The sequence below is a fragment of the Diabrotica virgifera genome, chromosome 9 (genome assembly GCF_917563875.1).
Source record: "Diabrotica virgifera virgifera chromosome 9, PGI_DIABVI_V3a".
Classification (NCBI taxonomy): Eukaryota; Metazoa; Arthropoda; class Insecta; order Coleoptera; family Chrysomelidae; genus Diabrotica; species Diabrotica virgifera.
The window spans coordinates 206,105,926-206,128,328 of record NC_065451.1 but is presented as its reverse complement, the minus strand read 5'-3'; the positions used below and the strand labels follow the sequence as shown (position 1 = coordinate 206,128,328).

General features: G+C 32.2%; 1 protein-coding gene across 2 annotated transcripts in view; it reads left to right on the top strand.

Annotated features, from left to right (window-relative positions):
- LOC114330477 (calcium uniporter protein, mitochondrial) overlaps window positions 1-22,403 on the top strand; it is a 620,188-nt gene that overhangs the window by 45,577 nt on the left and 552,208 nt on the right. The window lies entirely within an intron of this gene.

The following is a 22,403-nucleotide window of genomic DNA, read 5'->3' as shown; positions in this document are numbered from 1 at the left end:
GGGAGAGAGTAGTTGATAGACGGATACGTTCAGAAACCGAAATATGCGATAATCAATTTGAGTTTATGCAGGGCAGATCTACAACAGATGCAATTTTCATTATAAGGCAGCTGATGGAAAAATACAGGAGTAAAGAAACAAACGCTTATATGCTAAATCTTGAGAAAGCATATGATGATAGAATTCATCGAAAGATTCTGTGGTGGGCACTCAATAACAAAGGAGTTCCGGATGAATATGTAAATATTGTGAGGGATATGTATGACGGAGCAACAACTAGTGTTAGGGCAGGTAAGGAAGGGACTGATAAATTTCATGTGAAAGTAGGATTTCACGTGTACCAAGACTCCGTGCTTAGTCTTTATTTGTTCTTATTAGTTTTGGATCAGATGACAGCGAAACTACAGGGTAAAATTCCCTGGTTCTCAATGTATGCTGTTGATGTTGTGTTAGTATGAAATGGTAAAAGCAACTTATAACAAAAACTGGAACAAGGGAGACAAGCTAGAAAAGAGCTTAAAACTTTTTAAATAGTAATAGTACTACTAGTAATAGTACTACTAGTAATAGTACTACTAGTAATTAAAATACTAAAGGATAAAGGAGTTGATAGTCAAGATGTACGAATCATAGAAAAATTATACTGGCGTCAAACAGCGACAGCTTGCATAAATGGAAAATCAACAGAAATATGCAAAATACAAAGAGGCGTCAGACAGGGTTGTATACTGTCCCCACTGTTGTTCAATTTGTATTCAGATAGAATATTTAAGGAAGCGCTGCATAATTTGGAATGGGGTGTGAAGGTTAATGGAATTCTGATAAATACAATCAGATATGCAGACGATACAGTTATTTTAAGTGATGATATGAATGGATTACAACACCTTTTAAATGCCATTGACAGAGTGGGAAGAGAGTTTGGCCTAAATATAAACTGTTCAAAAACAAAGTACATGGTATTTAGCCGTTTGGCCCATCAAGATTCACGGTTATATGTTGATGGTCATATGATTCAAAGAGTACCCAGTTTTAAATATCTTGGTTGCCATATTACTGAACAACTAGATCCAGATAAAGAGATAAAATGTAGAATCGAGATAGCCCGCACGACATTTTTAAAAATGAGGTCATTCTTCTGTAATGATACCTTGCAACTTCAACTTCGAAAGCGCATGATTAAATGCTACATTTGGTCAGTCCTCTTGTATGGTGTTGAAGCATGGACATTAAAAATATCCACCATTAACCGTTTGGAGGCCTTTGAAATGTGGCTGCACAGACGTATTCTAAAAATACCATGGACGGCTATGCTGACAAATGTGGCAGTCCTTAAGAGAGCAAATGCTACCCGTGAGCTGCTTGATAACATCAAATATAGAAAGATGGCCTATTTTGGACACGTAGTAAGGGGAGACCGGTATAATATTCTTCAACTTATTATGATGGGTAAAATCGAAGGACGCAGAGGAATTGGTAGAAAGCAGGCCTCTTGGTTGAAGAATATCCGGGAGTGGACAGGAATAAAGAAAGCAGAACACCTATTTAGAATAGCTCGAGACAGAGACAGTTTCGCCATGTTAATCGCCAACGTCAAGGGGACTTGATAGGGCACGTTAAGAAGAAGAATAGTACTACCTACTATCGGTATTATAGAGTAATGGGGAAATATATGGAGATGCATGTAGTGGAATTAGAGTGGGATGGATCGATGGATGAAGTGGAATGAAGCGAGTGGTTTGTTGCGTTACAGAAAAATTCCAATGAAGCTGAAGGGAAGATTCTGTAAAAGGGGATTAATATCTATATGATTCAAGACAGAAACTTATGGAGAAATGCAATAATTACTGAAGCTGACCCCGAATAGAGATAAAGACAGGAATAACGATGAAACAAATAGTTTGTAGGTTTTCGCTTTGTGCATGACTGACGCGGCACCTAGCGCCTTCATCTGACGTTTTTGGATCTCACAATTTGACATTAAGCATATGATAAATAGGTAACAGTTATATACCATTTTTGACAAAAATTTTTATACAAACAATGACAATGACATTACAAAGATAGCTCCAATATTGTCATATTTCGCCACTATTCACGTTGGCATCGTTTCAAGGTACCCCACCATAGTCACGCACGGAGCGAATACGGTATACCGATTCACTAATTTGCAAAAAACTACTTACAAATAGAGGAGGAAAGGGGCGCCTAAAATTTCTTGCCCCGGGGCGCTTTAAAGCCTAGGCGCGGCCCTGATAATATTATAAATATAATCTGTATAATTTATAAGACTATACAAATCAAAGAAAATACCATTTTATAAATGCAAGAAACACATTTGATTTGTTTTTCTTCCAAATTGAAAATAAAATGTGACAACTGTCAGATTTACCTAACTAAAATGTCATGTTAGAATAAATGTCATAAATGTGTATTATCACGGACTTACCCTTTTTCCTATCATTTGTTACGCACTGAAAAATGCTCATGAAAAGGACAATAATATCCTATTTTTGCTCTCATTCACTGAAGTATTACGCAAAGGAAAAGAAAAAGAACGGTCTGAATAAATTTGAAAACTTTCTTCTACCTCCATAGCTTATTACTGTTCTCTGACACTGGAAAAGGATATAAAACAATTTTAGCGAAATGAATACGAAAACAGGAAGTCGTAAGTCGGGACCTTTTATGATTTAGTTTAATTTTGTCACAGATTCTAAATAAAATGACAATTTTAAAGTCATTTTAAAGAGTTTCTGGGAACTTTAAAGTCTAAGAGCTGGGAGCGGATTTTGTGCGTGATAAGTAATATGGAAAAACTATACGTGGATATGTTGAATTAATTGTGTACATGACTTTCACCAACGGCCGGAAACCACAGTGGGGACCGAGGGTAGTTATAAGGGGTCAAAGTCCCGGTTTTTATTATTTTTTTTTATGAAGCTCATGATCGAGATAGTGCACCAAAATTTGGGAATAAGTAGGTCATGACGTAACTAAGTAAAATCTCCAGGAGTGGAACGCTGCGTGGACGACAAAGGGGTGGGGCAGGGGTGAACATAAAAAAATGTAAGGGTTTTTTTGCGAAGTTCGTGATTGAGATAGTGCACCAAAATTTGGGAATAAGTAGACAATGACATAATTAAGTAATATCCCCAGAGGCTGAAATCAAAGTGGCGGACAAGGGTACTTATAAGGGGTAATATTCGAGGTTTTTATTATTTTTTTTGTGGCGCTCATGATGTAGATAGTGCACCAAAATTTTTAAGTAAGTAGGTCATGACGTAACTAAGTAAAATTTCCAGGGGTGGAACGCTGCTTGGGGTACAAAGGGGTGGTAGGCAGGGGTGAGTATAAAAATATATGAGGGTTTTTTGCCGTTCGTGATCGAGATAGTGCTCCAAAATTTGGGAATAAGTAGATCATGACATTACTAAGTAAAATCTCCAGGGGCGGAACGCTGCGTGGGAGTCAAATGTTGTGCCAGGTCACAAAAAAAATAATACACACTGCGACTTTGACCCCTTAAAACTACCCTCATCCCCAACTCTGGTTTCCGGCTCTGGAGATTTTACTTAGCTAAGTCATGGTCTACTTATTCCCAAATTTTGGTGCACTATCTCAATGTAGAACGTCACAAAAACCCCTTTTATTTTTTATATTCACACCTACCCCACCCCTTTATCGGCCACACATCGTTCCACCCCTGGAGATTATACTTAGTTACCTCATGACCTACTTATTCCCAAATTTTGGTGCACTATCTCGATCATGAGCGGCACAGAAAAAATAATAAAAACGGCGACTTTGACCCCGTATAACTACCCTCGTCCCCCACCTCGGGTTTCCGGCTCTGAGGATTTTACTTAGTTATGTTATGGTCTATATATTCCCAAATTTTGGTGCACCCTCTCAATCACGAACGTCGCAAAAGACCCCTTATATTTTTTGTATTCACCCCCGTCCCATCCCTTTGTCGGCCACGTAGCGTGCCACCCTTGAAGATTTTACTTAGTTACGTCATGACCTACTTATTCCCAAATTTTGGTGCACTATCTCGATCATGAGCGTCACAAAAAAAATAATAGAAACAGCGACTTTGACCCCTTATAACTACCCTCGTCCCCCACTCTGGTTTCCGGCTCTGGGGATTTTACTTAGTAATGTCATGGTCTACTTATTCCCAAATTTTGGTCCACTATCTCAATCACGAACGTCGCAAAAAACCCTTTATATTTTTTATATTCACCCCTACCCCCACCCCTTTGTCGGCCACGCAGAGTTCCGCCCCTAGAGATTTTACTTAGTTACGTCATGACCTACTTATTCCCAAATTTTGGTGCACTACCTCGATCATGAGCGTCACAAAAAAAATAATAAAAACCGCGACTTTGATCCCTTATAACTACCCTCGGCCCCCACTCTGGTTTCCGGCCGTTGGTGAAAGTCATGTACACAACTAATTTAACATATCCCCGTATAGTTTTTCCATATTACTTATCACGCACAAAATCCGCTTCTATCTCTCCGACTATTACCTCTTAAAGTCAGTTTAATAATGACAGTGTTTAAAAACTCATTTCTTAAGTCTTTATTTACAGTAATATAGAATATTATAGAGAATTGATTGATTAATAAAAATAGTACATTTACCCCATTCTATCTGTGTAATGTCATCGGTTTCACGTAACAATCTTGTTAGTAGAGGATCCGATATAAGGTCGATTTGCACCGATCTGTTTAATGGATAAAAATTATTGGATATATAATTTAGCATGTTAACAATTACAAAAAACAAGGGTTGTCCGATCTAATCTTGTTGTTACTATAATTAATTAATAATAAAAAAATGACATTTTTTTATGAATTAAAAAAAATTCGACACGGGCAGATATTATTTCAGATTTTTTGGATCATACTAATAGTCCAGGGCGGATCTGTTTTGAGATGGACGTTGAGAGGTGACTCAAATTTTTTTGCAGAAATTGCTTGAAAATAAATCAAATAATAATATTTGAGTTATCCTCCCTCTCAAAAAGGTCCGGAACATTGTTTAAATAATCAAAATGTCAAGAATTGAAGGAAAAATTCGATTTTTTTCTTCGTTTTTTGATTATAACTTTAACAGTATTCATTTACGAGAAAAGTTGTACTAACATAAAAGTTGCGTAATTCAATTTACTACAATATAAAATTGGTTAAAAATTTAAAAAATAGTCACCCTAGTTGCAAAATAGCAATAATTGCGAAAAAAACCATACAAAAACAAGTATTCGCATTTTACGTTTTTTAACCATTTATGCTACACTTAGGACCTTCATATTTCACCCAGAAAAACTTTATAATACAGTAAAACAATACTGTAAATTTCATTAAGATCGGTTCAATAGATTTTGCAAAATAAATTTTGCAATACAGCTTTCGCAAAAAAAATTCATTTATTCAAAATGTTACAGGACTGAAAATAAAGCAGATAGCAAGTTGAATTTTTTTTTTGCTTATAGAAGTGTACTGTACCTTTCATTTGCAATTATCAAAATTAAAATCGATTAATTACCACGGCGTCAGAAAACTTTGAAATAAACAATAATTTTTGGTGCTACGCGCAGGACAGCGGTGTTCGATTCACACAGGTTGATTTCCACCAAAATTTCTTCCAATCTTTATCTAATATATTATTTTGTTACTCTATATTTTGTTGTATTTTAATTTTTTAATTCCACAAAAATCAAACTAATTTTATTATTGTTTGTGAAATATTGTTTAAACAATTGCATATGTTTAAAAATAATAAACTTTTATTATTTAAATTAAAATATATGAACAAAGAAAGTTTTTGCTAATAAAAGTGTTATTTCAAAGGATAGAGTAGGTACAGTAAAACCTCGATATAACGGACCTCTATTTAACGGACTTCGGATATAACGGACCAAAAATCCGGTCAAATGTAAAAAAATTAAAAATGTCCTGTTAATATTATACACATATTTAACCCTGCGCATACCAAGATACATTACATAACAACGATGTCCCAGTGGATCCCAAACGCTATATTTTACAAAGAATTTCAATAAACTTTTTATTATAGCATAATGAGGACGCATTTCTAAATTGTCTGATTTATTTTAAACCTATTTTTATATAACGGACTTTCGGCTTTAACGGACACCCCGTTCCCCCAATTAGTCCGTTATATCGAGGTTTTACTGTATGTGTTTTTATTTTGCAATAAACAAATTTATTTATTTATATCGAAATGCCATAAAAATTAAAATTTATCAAATATTATCAAAGGTAATTGGAATGCCCAATCAGAGCAACCTATCCGCTGTCCTGCGCGTCGCACCAATAATTAATGTTTATTTAAAAAAATTCCTGACGCCGTGGTGTTAAGCGATTTTAATTTTGCGAAATTGCAAATGACAGGTACAGTACACTTCTATATGCAAAAAAATTTTCAACTTGCTATCTGCTTTATTTTCAGTCCTGTAACATTTTGAAAAAATGAATTTTTTTTACGAAAGCTGGATTGCAAAATTTATTTTGCAAAATCTATCGAACCGATCTTAATGAAATTTACAATATTGTTTTACTGTATCATAAAATTTTTCAGGGTGAAATATGAAGGTCCTAAGTGTAGCATAAATGGTTGAAAAACGTAAAATGCGAATACTTGTTTTTGTATGTTTTTTTCAAAATTTTTGCTATTTTCCAACAAGGGTGACTATTTCTTAAATTTTTAACCAATTGTATATTGTAGGAAATTTAATTATGCAACTTTTATCTCAGTACAACTTTTCTCGGAAATGAATACTTTTAAAGTTATAATCAAAAAACCAAGAAAAAAATCGAATTTTTCCTTAATTTTTTGACATTTTGATTATTTAAACAATGTTCCGGACTTTTTTGAGAGGGAGGATAACTCAAATATTATTATTTGATTTATTTTCAAGCAATTTCTGCAAAAAAATTTGAGTCACCTCTCAACGTCCAAATGTACTAATATTTTTACAGATGCGCCCTGGTCTATAAACAAAAAAGGTCTTTTGTAATTTTTCTTTAAAGTTGATCGTTTTCGAGTTATAAACAATTTAAAACTGAAAAAAGAACGAAAGTTGATAATTTTCAAGGCTCAAAACACAAGTAAAAATATCATTTTTGTAATCATCAAGTATGTAATAAATTCAAGTTCATACCTTTTTCTATCAGGTTTCGATAAGAATTTTAACCATGTTTTATTTTAAAACACATTTTTTTAATTGTTAATGAGGGAGGCTTCTTATGGGGAGACGGACATTAACAACTAAAAAACAATGTTTCAGAATGAAATACAGTCGAACCAGCTTATTGGAATAGCCTTCGTGAGAAGCAAAACATTCCTATAACCGAGATATTCTAATATCCGATCATTGGTGGCTAGTAGAAACGTTTCGGGACCACAAATTTTTATTCCTTAAAGCGGGATATTCCTTTAACAGGTATTCTAATAAGCGGGTTCGACTGTAAGTCCAAAAGACTTATCAAGAATTGATAGAATAAGGTTTGAACTTAATTTAGGTACTTCTTAATTTCAAAATTGATATTTTATATTTATCTTTTTGAGCCTTGAAAATCGTCATCTTTCGTTCTTTTTTCAGTTTTAAATTGTTAAAAACAATTAAAAACATAATACTTAAATTAGACATGCAACAAGAAACCATTTTTAGAAACTTATTAAAAAGTTCATTTATTGTCACACATTTCATTTTTATCTGATTGTTACCATTATGTTCGTCACACAAACCCAAATTCGTCAGCGACTAATACCTTTGTTATTTAAATTTTTTTGAATTATGCCTAGACACTGTTGATACGTCACAGTTTAATGTGAATTCACTTGTGTGAAGTTAGCAATAGATTCCAGCAATAAACTGTATTTCGAAAAATCTCGTAAACTACCTCACATAATCAATAAAAAATACTTCGTTACTTGTGTTACAACTAAAATATCATTAAAACCACCCCATAAATTAACCCCAACCCCAAAAAGTTCTACTACGTGAGTCCCATGTACAGCACGTCACAAAATTGATGTGTTCATCACGAAATTTTTGCGATTTTTGTGAATTATATAATTAATCGATGATATATCAACATAACATAAAAAATTGGGGTGGGTTATTTTTTATTTTCACCTAATTATAATTAACTAAATCTATTGCCAGCCTACGCCGGACAGCACGAAAATGATAAAATGACGGTGTTCATCACGAAATTTTTGCGATTTTTGTAGATTATATAATTAATCGATGACACATAAACATAATATCAAATAATTGGGGTGGGGTTATTTTTTGTTTTCACGTAATTATAATTAACTAAATCTATTGCCAGCCTACGCCGGACGGCAAGAAAATGATAAAATGGTGTTCATCACGAAATTTTTGCGATTTTTGTGGATTATATAATTAATCGATGACACATAAACATAACATCATAAAATTGCGGTGGGGTTATTTTTTGTTTTCACGTAATTATAATTAACTAAATCTATTGCCAGTCTACGCCGGACGGCACGAAAATGATAAAATGAGGGTGTTTTTCACGAAATTTTTGCGATTTTTGTGGATTATATAATTAAGCGATGACACATAAACATAATATCAAAAAATTGGGGTGGGGTTATTTTTTGTTTTCACGTAATTATAATTAGCTAAATCTATTGCCAGCCTACGCCGGACGGCACGAAAATGATAAAATGACGGTGTTCATCACGAAATTTTGCGATTTTTGTGGATTATATAATTAATCGATGATACATAAACATAATATCAAAAAATTGGGGTGGGGTTATTTTTTGTTTTCACGTAATTATAATTAACTAAATCTATTACCAGCCTACGCCGGACGGCACGAAAATGATAAAATGACGGTGTTCATCACGAAATTTTTGCGATTTTTGTGGATTATATAATTAATCGATGACACATAAACATAATATCAAAAAATTGGGGTGGGGTTATTTTTTGTTTTCATGTAATTATAATTAACTAAATCTATTGCCAGCCTACGCCGAACGGCACGAAAATGATAAAATGACGGTGTTCATCACGAAATTTTTGCGATTTTTGTGGATTATATAATTAATCGATGAAACATAAACATAATATCAAAAAATTGGGGTGGGGTTATTTTTTGTTTTCACGTAATTATAATTAACTAAATCTATTACCAGCCTACGCCGGACGGCACGAAAATGATAAAATGACGGTGTTCATCACGAAATTTTTGCGATTTTTGTGGATTATATAATTAATCGATGATACATAAACATAATATCAAAAAATTGGGGTGGGGTTATTTTTTGTTTTCATGTAATTATAATTAAATAAATCTATTGCCAGCCTACGCCGGACGGCACGAAAATGATAAAATGACGGTTTTCATCACGAAATTTTTGCGATTTTTGTGGATTATATAATTAATCGATGAAACATAAACATAATATCAAAAAATTGGGGTGGGGTTATTTTCTGTTTTCACGTAATTATAATTAAATAAATCTATTGCCAGTCTATGCCGGACGGCACGAAAATGATAAAATGACGGTGTTCATCACGAAATTTTTGCGATTTTTGTGGATTATATAATTAATCGATGACACATAAACATAACGTCATAAAATTGCGGTGGGGTTATTTTTTGTTTTCACGTAATTATAATTAACTACATCTATTGCCAGTCTACGCCGGACGGCACAAAAATGATAAAATGAGGGTGTTCATCACGAAATTTTTGCGATTTTTGTGGATTATATAATTAATCAATGACACATAAACATAATATCAAGAAATTGGGGTGGGGTTATTGTTTGTTTTTACGTAATTATAATTAGCTAAATCTATTGCCAGCCTACGCCGGACGGCACGAAAATGATTAAATGACGGTGTTCATCACGAAATTTATGCGATTTTTGTAGATTATATAATTAATCGATGATACGTAAACATAATATCAAAAAATCGGGGTGGGGTTATTTTTTGTTTTCACGTAATTATAATTAACTAAATCTATTACCAGCCTACGCCGGACGGCACGAAAATGATAAAATGACGGTGTTCATCCCGAAATTTTTGCGATTTTTGTGGATTATATAATTAATCGATGACACAAACATAACATCAAAAAATTGGGATGGGGTTATTTTTTGTTTTCACGTAATTATATAACTAAATCTATTGCCAGCCTACGCCGGACAGCACGAAAATGATAAAATGAGGGTGTTCATCACGAAATTTTTGCGATTTTTGTGGATTATATAATTAATCGATGACACATAAACATAACATCAAAAAATTGGGGTAGGGTTATTTTTTGTTTTCACGTAATTATAATTAACTAAATCTATTGCCAGCCTACGCCGGACGGCATGAAAATGATAAAATGAGGGTGTTCATCACGAATTTTTTGCGATTTTTGTGGATTATATAATTAATCGATGCCACATAAACATAATATCAAAAAATTGGGGTGGGGTTATTTTTTGTTTTCACGTAATTATAATTAACTAAATCTATTACCAGCATACGCCGGACGGCACGAAAATGATAAAATGACGGTGTTCGTCACGAAATTTTTGCGATTTTTGTGGATTATATAATTAATCGATGATACATGAACATAATATCAAAAAATTGGGGTGGAGTTATTTTTTGTTTTCACGTAATTATAATTAACTAAATATATTGCCAGCCTACGCCGGACAGCACGAAAATGATAAAATGACGGTGTTCGTCACGAAATTTTTGCGATTTTTGTGGATTATATAATTAATCGATGAAACATAAACATAATATCAAAAAATTGGGGTGGGGTTATTTTTTTTTTCACGTAATTATAATTAAATAAATCTATTACCAGTCTATGCCGGACGGCACGAAAATGATAAAATGACGGTGTTCATCACGAAATTTTGCGATTTTTGTGGATTATATAATTAATCGATGATACATAAACATAATATCAAAAAATTGGGGTGGGGTTATTTTGTGTTTTCACGTAATTATAATTAACTAAATCTATTGCCAGCCTACGCCGGACGGCAAGAAAATGAAAAAATGACGGTGTTCATCACGAAATTTTTGCGATTTTTGTGGATTATATAATTAATCGATGACACATAAACATAACATCATAAAATTGCGGTGGGGTTATTTTTTGTTTTCACGTAATTATAATTAACTAAATATATTGCCAGTCTACGCCGGACGGCACGAAAATGATAAAATGAGGATGTTCATCACGAAATTTTTGCGATTTTTGTGGATTATATAATTAATCAATGACACATAAACATAATATCAAGAAATTGGGGTGGGGTTATTTTTTGTTTTCACGTAATTAAAATTAGCTAAATCTATTGCCAGCCTACGCCGGACGGCACGAAAATGATTAAATGACGGTGTTCATCACGAAATTTTTGTGATTTTTGTGGATTATACAATTAGTCGATGATACATAAACATAATATCACAAAAATGGGGTGGGGTTATTTTTTGTTTTCACGTAATTACAATTAACTAAATCTATTACCAGCCTACGCCGGACGGCACGAAAATGATAAAATGACGGTGTTCATCACGAAATTTTTGCGATTTTTGTGGATTATATAATTAATAGATGACACATAAACATAACATCAAAAAATTGGGGTGGGGTTATTTTTTGTTTTCACGTAATTATAATTAACTAAATCTATTGCCAGCCTACGCCGGACAGCACGAAAATGATAAAATGAGGGTGTTCATCACGAAATTTCTGCGATTTTTGTGGATTATATAATTAATCGATGACACATAAACATAACATCAAAAAATTGGGGTGGGGTTATTTTTTTTTTCACGTAATTATAATTAACTAAATCTATTGGCAGCCTACGCCGGACGGAATGAAAATGATAAAATGAGGGTGTTCATCACGAAATTTTTGCGATTTTTGTGGATTATATAATTAATCGATGACACGTAAACATAACATCAAAAAATTGGGGTGGGGTTATTTTTTGTTTTCACGTAATTATAATTAACTAAATCTATTGCCAGTCTACGCCGGACGGCACGAAAATGATAAAATGAGGGTGTTCATCACGAAATTTTTGCTATTTTTGTGGATTATATAATTAATGGATGATATATAAACATAATATCAAGAAATTGGGGTGGGGTTATTTTTTGTTTTCACGCAATTATAAGTAACTAAACCTATTGACAGCCTCCGCCGGACGGCACGAAAATGATAAAATGACGGTGTTCGTCACGAAATTTTTGCAATTTCTATGGATTATATAGCTTACAAATGATATATAAACAGAAGATAAAATAAATGAGGTGGAGTTATTTTTTGTTTTCACGTAAAAACAATAAAAAGCGACTCCATTGGTATCCTGCGCCGCACAGCACAAAAATGATATAATGCCTGTGTCCATCACGAAATTTTTGCAATTTGTTTGAATTATATAGCTTACAAATGTTATATAAACAACATATAAACTAATTGAAGTGGAGATATTTTTTGTTTTCACGTAAAAACAAATACAATCTACTCCATTGGTATCCTGCGCCGCACGGCACGAAAATTATAAAATGCCTGTGTCCATCACGAAATTGTAGCAATTTTTGTGGATTATATAGTTAATCAATGATAATACATAAACAACATAAGTATAAAATAATTGCGGTGGAGTTATTTTTTGTTTTCACGTAATAACAATTAAAATTTACTCCATTGGTATCCTGCGCCGCACGGCACGAAAATGATAAAATGCCTGTGTCGCTGTGTGTCCATCACGAAATTTTTGCAATTTCTTTGGATTATATAGCTTACAAATGATATATAAACAACATATAAAATAATTGAGGTGGAGTTATTTTTTTTTCACGTAATAACAAATACAAATTTCTCCATTTGTATCCTGTGCCGCACGGCAGGAAAATGATAAAATGACTGTTCGTCACAAAATTTTTGCAATTTTTGTGGACCATATTGTTAATCAATGATGTTTAAACAAGATATAAAAAAATGAGGTGGATTCATTTTTGGTTTTCAAGTAACAATAATTATAATATTTCAACATGTGCATCCTGCGCCGCACGGCACGAAAATGATAAAATGGCTGTGTTCATCTAGAAATTTTTGGAATTTTTGTGGATCATATTGTATGTATATTATTGATAATATAACATATATATTGAACAGTGTATAAAAAAATGAGATGCTCATTCTTGCAAGCTTATCTTTGCATTCTTGGTCTTCCACATCACCCATAAGGTTCCCTTATACGGCAGAGCACTTTTCGAAATTGTAGAAAAAAAGTTTATATAGGGATATCAACAACTATGCTCTCTAAAATAGGGTAAGTTTCTTTCGAACTTCAATGCAAACATTGACACCTAGTCAATTATCTGGAAAATGTCTGCTTTATCCTTTAAAATAGGGTAATGTTATTTGCAGATTAACCATTCTTAATATTGTTGTAAAATTATAACCGTGCCATATCATTATTATTTCTGAAATTCAAATGTGAGGTATTTTTTGTAATAACTAAATCAAATAGTTCTACATAAATCACAAATATAGTTGTTACTTTCCCTTGAATTTGCACAAATAGCGTGGTCGTTTCGATTACATTTTAAGCACTTGAGGATGTTTTCGAAGTCATTGTTTTGTCCACAAAATAAACATGAATTAGGTTCAATTTCCGATTTCGAAATAATTATATGTTTAAAATGATCTCTGTATAAAAGGGGATTAAAGTTCTTATCCATATTTTTATTGTTTATTAAATTTTCCACGTAATAAAAAACATAAACTCCACAGTTCCAGTCATCCGATTGCACAGGATAAGATGTTTCCTGAAGGAAGAACTTTTTGTCACGGTAATATTCATTAGAGTTTAAAAGCACTGAAATTTTGCGAAAATGTGACTCAGATTTCCTTTTGCTTCGAAATTTGAAATCGTAATATTGTACTATATTTCTTTCGATGTCAATGTACAACAAAGTAAAATGGTTTGAAGTTAAAATTGGAAGAAATAGTTTTTTTGTTGTGGGCCGTATTGTTAGTTTAGAATCATTAAAGTTAAATAAAATCTGAACTTGATGTACGTGGAGAAACATACATTTCCTCAAAAAAAATATTAATGTCTCTAGCGAATAATTTCATTAAGTGAGCGCAACACAATCGTAATTTGACAATATTAATCAAGTTTATTGAAGGACAGTTCACTTTCTCGTAGAACAAGTTGCAGTAATTTAACAATGATTGGCAGTTCCATGACTCCGAAATTGCATTTAAAAGTGCTAAACTGAAATCAGTCGTAACACTATTAAAAGCAGGCCATTATAACTGATTCTTTAAACAATAATATTTATCGTCAAAATGATGACTCATAATTTTTATGCAATAATCAATTGTGAAGTTATCGAGCCACATTTCTAAAGAATTTTCCTTGGCGGTAAGAGTATTAAAACTTGAATAAAACAAACTTTCAGATCCAAATGTTGACACTACATAATCACGTTTATTAAAAAGTTCTTTAACCGTTGGAGCAGAACATACTGTATAATAATTTAAATTGTGGTTGTCTTTTTGAAATGACTTTTCACTACTATTTATTCTAAATCCTCTTTTTGCTTGACATCATCTTTTTCCCCTTTTTGTTGTTCTTTATTGAGTAGTTTTGTGATAAACTGTTGTTTGAAGTAGTTATGTTTGTTTTTTCTTCTTTTGCACCAAGTTTCTTCTGGTATTTTTCTTTTTCTTTTTGAAGCACATCTTTTCAAGCCCATGTTTAACTTATGTTCTCGGTATTCAGATATTGTAAAGTCCCTTACCTTTCGTATGAAGCGTGAACACTTCAGATGCAAAGATTTTGCAAGAATATTATTTTTCAGAATTCCAAAATATCTTTCTACTACTGCATTGCTGGATCTGTTTTCACAAAATAGACTTGTCCACAAGGGCAAAAATGGAACATAATGCACATTAAAATATGTTAAAAACGAGTCACTTTAAAATCTATTTTTATTATTTCCACTGTCTTCCTCAACAAGCAATTCGTTCTGAACATCATGAAGCATTTTATGAAAAAACTTAAAAAAACCATTATTTTTATAAAATATATCATTGTGTTTAGTATATTTTTGTGAAGGTAACTCCTCTACGTCATCATCTTTAACAATATTTTCCACAATATTACATGCACGATTGTCATTTTTTTTAATTAGATTATTCTTTGCATTTATCATTTTTAAGTTATTGTATTTACTGGAGATCAAAACAAATAAATTTAAAATTATTTCTTTTATGTCATCAAAATTAGATTAATCAAAGAGTGACGCAATTATTTCTTTTAAAACTTTACGAACATACATTTCCTCAAAAAAATATTAATGTCTCTAGCGAATAATTTCATTAAATGAGCGCAACACAATCGTAATTTGACAATATTAATCAAGTTTATTGAAGGACAGTTCACTTTCTCGTAGAACAAGTTGCAGTAATTTAACAATGATTGGCAGTTCCATGACTCCGAAATGCATTTAAAAGTGCTAAACTGAAATCAGTCGTAACACTATTAAAAGCAGGCCATTATAGCTGATTCTTTAAACAATAATATTTAAATTCTAGAAGCCAAGAAGCAATACTTTCAGTATCGTGTCTCGTGGACACCATTTCTAGTAGGTACTGGCAATAATTTATTTTTATTTGTTTGTATAACTCCAGCGTAATACAGTACTCTTTTGGATCCTTTTAAAAGGTTTTCGTACTACTGTGAGCCGGTAGCATCTAAATGAATATTTGGAAGTTGTGGTATGTCACTGGCATATTTCTTAATAAATTCAAGTTGTTCCCTACTAAATATGTACACTGTTAAAGATTCGCAAACTTTAAAAATAAAATTGTCATTTTCTCGAGCCATTTAGTCCTGTCGCCAGGGGGGGTACAACGGCCTCCTTAATTCAGATGGACTTACCCAAGTTTTTTTTATATATTTTGACCCGTAGAATACGAATTTTTTGGGTAACAGTTGATCCGGATGTCGATAAGATTGTTATAGACAAAGAACTTGAGGAATTACATAACAGTGATTTCTCGCAAAACAAAACATATTTTTGTATTTTTTGGGTCATTTTAAGCAAAAAATATTCCTACAAGTTTTTTCGTAGAATGCATAGTTTTCGAGATAATCGCGGTTGAACTTTCAAAAAATCGAAAAATTGCAATTTTTGAACCCGAATAACTTTTGATTAAAAAATAAAGTAGCAATTCTGCTTACCGCATTTGAAAGTTTAAGTCAAATTATATCGGTTTTGATTATTTGCATTGCTAAAAATTAATTTTTTTATTGTTAAACTAATCTATAAACACATAGGTTTCCCGTGCCTAATACATGCGTTTTACCGCATGCTACGTAGAAATTGCCTCGCTTGCACTTGTAGCTACTCTACCTACTCGTTCGATTTTAAATGAGAAATCATAGAAAACATCACTCACATACTAGGTGTTTACTACAGTTTACAGCTTTGTTTAACAATAAAATAATAAATTTTTAGCAATGCAAATAATCAAAACCGATATAATTTGACTTAAACTTTCAAATGCGGTAAGCAGAATTGCTACTTTATTTTTTAATCAAAAGTTATTCGGGTTTAAAATTTACAATTTTTCGATTTTTTGAAAGTTTAACCGCGGTTATCTCGAAAACTATGCATTCTACGAAAAAACTTGTAGGAATATTTTTTGCTTAAAATGACCCAAAAAATACAAAAAGATGTTTTGTTTTGCGAGAAATCGCTGTTATGTAATTCCTCAAGTTCTTTGTCTATAACAATCTTATCGACATCCGGATCAACTGTTACCCAAAAAATTCGTATTCTGCGGGTCAAAATATATAAAAAAAACTTGGGTAAGTCCATCTGAATTAAGGAGGCCGTTGTACCCCCCCTGGCGACAGGACTAATTAATACCATATCAAAAACGTCATCTACAGATATATATCTAGATTAGAAAGTGCTTCAGTTTTAATTTTGCGATAGACAACAAGTGATTTTGCTCCCCTAAGGTTTTTCGTATACGAAACTTTTTTGAAACACGATTTAACATCTTCTTTCCGTATGTCTAAGATTTCGGAATTTAGTAAACGTTGTCCTAGAATACATCGCTCTAGACCTCTAACGTGTCTAGTTAATTGTTCACTGTGACAGAAATTAGCCGACGTACTATATCCACAACCCCTAAGATCATCACTGTCAATATAACACTTAATTTTAAACAGCTTACATTCGGAAGCAGCACAATATCCCTAAATTACAACCGAGATATAATTAATATTTTTAAAGTTAAATATACAAGTTGTGTTAGCTTCTTCAAATTTCTCTCTTATCAAAATATTGTAATAATTAGCTTTGAATTTGTTAGTTGTAAAATTATAAATTGAATTTAACTCTTCTTTTGAAACATGAAAATTGCCTTCGAATATTTTACAGTCTTTATATAAAATAGGTTCATTTGTTAAAAGCGAAGGGTACACGTTTACAGAAGCGGCGGGTAATATCGAAGAAGATTCGTGTTTATTTTTTTTATAAAATGCTAGAATATTATTATCTATGTCATCCAAATTGTCAGGGGTTACATTATTAAGTTCATTTTGGGGAGTATTAATCATGGACAAATTAGGATTTGTTGTACTTATCGTAGCGGTCTCCGAATCTTCACCAGACGTGGAAATGTCAGACACAAACACATGTTTATCATCATCATAAGGTTGATCACACAAATTGTCAGTATAAATTTGTTTTTAAAAACTTCACTGTCACGTAATTCTATATCACTTACATTATTTTCGGAACTATTTTTCAAATTTATAGAATCCACTAAATTTATTATTTCCTCGGTACTTCTTTTTAACTTTGTATATAAACGTAACCTATTTAACTATTTATTGTCTCCGAATATTAACTCGCACGCATTTTTAATTAAATCATCGCTATAACTTAAACGACGAATTTTGTTTGAGCTCGTGGATACACAACTAAAATAATTTGCTAATTCAAATACGATATCTTTAGAAGCCATTGTATGGAAACTTGGCGTATACCTATATATAGGTATATTAACACGTTGTAACTATTAATTAAAAACAATGTACAAAAAAAACAAATAAACTTATATTTAGAGGAAACGTAATTAAAGCAACAATTAACGGAGTGAACACGACGTGCTTGCCCAATTCACGTTTAAAAACTCTCCCATTCTCTTTTTAAATTCCCTTAGAAAGCCCTTGTATTTTTTTTACAAACCAATATATTTAAAAATAATATCCCACTTAATTAATATTTGGTCTACAGTCTTAATTTCCTTCTATCGGCACTGACGCCTTTGTATTATGTATTTTATGACTACTCTCGGCTGAAGGGTGTCACGATAATTAAAAATTTAACCATGTCAATTTTTTTTCAAATTTAATATTTTCGGAACTATAAGGACTCTCCATGAGACTAAAAGCAGTCTACCCGTAAAATACACGATCAGCCCAAAAGGTCTGATTGCTATTATTACCACAATAATAGTTACCCAGAAAGCAAAATGTAGAAAATTCAGCATAATATCACCAAGATGAGGAACCCGATATTATTACATGTTATTTATTTACGCTTAGGTTTCAACCGTCGACACTTCATGATATTGTATTACAAGTTTTAATAGTTTTTTGTCGAATTTATGTGTGACATATGTGTTTACAATAATAACATTTCTTCAGCTATTTTAATTGTATTTCTCGAACCCGGAAAAGATTTTTCTTTTGATTTTCTAATAGACCCTTGATAAAACACCAATTGTTATCTTTACATATATAAAAAAAATCTTACTTACATCTGAAAAAAAGAGATATTATTACAACATCATAAATTTTACGTTTAATTCCTGTGTATTTTTGTGTTACATGATGGAAATTTTCATTGTGATTATCATTCAAAAATAATTATTGTTAGCATCCATAACATGGACTTCGTCAAATTAGTAATTGTTATTAGGCGAAAAAAAAATAGTTCCACCTAAATTATTTTATATGTCGTTTATATCAAATCAGCTAAAGATTAATTATATAATTCACAAAAATCGCAAAAATTTCGTGATGAACATCGTCATTTTATCATTTTCGTGCCGTCCGGCGTAGGCTGGCAATAGATTTAGCTAATTATAATTACGTGAAAACAAAAAATAACCCCACCCCAATTTTTTGATATTATGTTTATGTGTCATCGATTAATTATATATTCCACAAAAATCGCAAAAATTTCGTGACGAACACCCTCATTTTATTGGCGTAGGCTGGCAATAGATTTAGTTAATTATAATTACGTGAAAACAAAAAATAACCCCACCCCATTTTTTGATATTATGTTTATGTGTCATCGATTAATTATATAATCCACAAAAATCGCAAAAATTTCCCTCATTTTATCATTTTCGTGCCGTCTGGCGTAGGCTGGCAATAGATTTAGTTAATTATAATTACTTGAAAACAAAAAATAATCCCACCCCAATTTTTTGATATTATGTTTATGTGTCATCGATTAATTATATAATCCACAAAAATCGCAAAAATTTCGTGATGAACACCCTCATTTTATCATTTTCGTGCCGTCCGGTGTAGACTGGCAATAGATTTAGTTAATTATAATTACGTGAAAACCAAAAATAACCCCACCCCATTTTTTTGACATTATGTTTATGTGTCATCGATTAATTATATAATCCAAAAAAATCGCAAAAATTTCGTGATGAACACCCTCATTTTATCATTTTCGTGCCGTCCGGCGTAGGCTGGCAATAGATTTAGTTAATTATAATTACGTGAAAACAAAAAATAACCTCACTCCAATTTTTTGATATTATGTTTATGTATCATCGATTAATTATATAATCCACAAAAATCGCAAAAATTTCGTGATGAACACCCTCATTTTATCATTTTCGTGCCGTCTGGCGTAGGCTGGCAATAGATTTAGTTAATTATAATTACTTGAAAACAAAAAATAACCCCACCCCAATTTTTTGATATTATGTTTATAAATCGTCGATTAATTATATAATCCACAAAAATCGCAAAAATTTCTTGATGAACACCCTCATTTTATCATTTTCGTGCCGTCTGGCGTAGGCTGGCAATAGATTTAGTTAATTATAATTACGTGAAAACAAAAAAATAACCCCACCCCATTTTTTTGATATTATGTTTATGTGTCATCGATTAATTATATAATCCACAAAAATCGCAAAAATTTCCCTCATTTTATCATTTTCGTGCCGTCTGGCGTAGGCTGGCAATAGATTTAGTTAATTATAATTACGTGAAAACAAAAAATAACCCCACCCCATTTTTTTGATATTATGTTTATGTGTCATCGATTAATTATATAATCCACAAAAATCGCAAAAATTTCGTGATGAACACCCTCATTTTATCATTTTCGTGCCGTCCGGCGTAGGCTGGCAATAGATTTAGTTAATTATAATTACGTGAAAACAAAAAATAACCCCACCCCATTGTTTTGATATTATGTTTATATGTCATCGATTAATTATATCATCCACAAAAATCGCAAAAATTTTGTGATGAACACCCTCATTTTATCATTTTCGTGCCGTCCGGCGTAGACTGGCAATAGATTTAGTTAATTATAATTACGTGAAAACAAAAAATAACCCCACCCCAATTTTTTGATGTTATGTTTATGTGTCATCGATTAATTATATAATCCACAAAAATCGCAAAAATTTCGTGACGAACACCGTCATTTTATCATTTCCGTGCCGTCCGGCGTAGGCTGGCAATAGATTTAGTTAATTATAATTACGTGAAAACAAAAAATAACCTCACCCCAATTTTTTGATATTATGTTTATGTGTCATCGATTAATTATATAATCCACAAAAATCGCAAAAATTTCGTGATGAACACCCTCATTTTATCATTTTCGTGCCGTCCGGCGTAGGCTGGCAATAGATTTAGTTAATTATAATTACGTGAAAACAAAAAATAACCCCACCCCATTTTTTTGATATTGTGTTTATGTGTCATCGATTAATTATATAATCCACAAAAATCGCAAAAATTTCGTGATGAACACCCTCATTTTATCATTTTCGTGCCGTCTGGCGTAGGCTGGCAATAGATTTAGTTAATTATAATTACGTGAAAACAAAAAATAACCCCACCCCATTTTTTTGATATTATGTTTATGTGTCATCGATTAATTATATAATCCACAAAAATCGCAAAAATTTCGTGATGAACACCCTCATTTTATCATTTTCGTGCCGTCCGGCGTAGGCTGGCAATAGATTTAGTTAATTATAATTACGTGAAAACAAAAAATAACCCCACCCCAATTTTTTGATATTATGTTTATAAGTCATCGATTAATTATATAATCCACAAAAATCGCAAAAATTTCGTGATGAACACCCTCATTTTATCATTTTCGTGCCGTCTGGCGTAGGCTGGCAATAGATTTAGTTAATTATAATTACTTGAAAACAAAAAATAACCCCACCCCAATTTTTTGATATTATGTTTATAAATCATCGATTAATTATATAATTCACAAAAATCGCAAAAATTTCGTGATGAACACCCTCATTTTATCATTTTCGTGCCGTCCGGCGTAGGCTGGCAATAGATTAAGTTAATTATAATTACGTGAAAACAAAAAATAACCCCACCCCAATTTTTTGACATTATGTTTATGTCATCGATTAATTATATAATCCACAAAAATCGCAAAAATTTCGTGATGAACACCCTCATTTTATCATTTTCGTGCCGTCTGGCGTAGGCTGGCAATAGATTTAGTTAATTATAATTACGTGAAAACAAAAAATAACCCCACCCCAATTTTTTGATATTATGTTTATGTGTCATCGATTAATTATATAATCCACAAAAATCGCAAAAATTTTGTGATGAACACCCTCATTTTATCATTTTCGTGCCGTCCGGCGTAGGCTGGCAATAGATTTAGTTAATTATAATTACGTGAAAACAAAAAATAACCCCACCCCATTGTTTTGATATTATGTTTATATGTCATCGATTAATTATATAATCCACAAAAATCGCAAAAATTTCGTGATGAACACCCTCATTTTATCATTTTCGTGCCGTCCGGCGTAGACTGGCAATAGATTTAGTTAATTATAATTACGTGAAAACAAAAAATAACCCCACCCCAATTTTTTGATGTTATGTTTATGTGTCATCGATTAATTATATAATCCACAAAAATCGCAAAAATTTCGTGACGAACACCGTCATTTTATCATTTCCGTGCCGTCCGGCGTAGGCTGGCAATAGATTT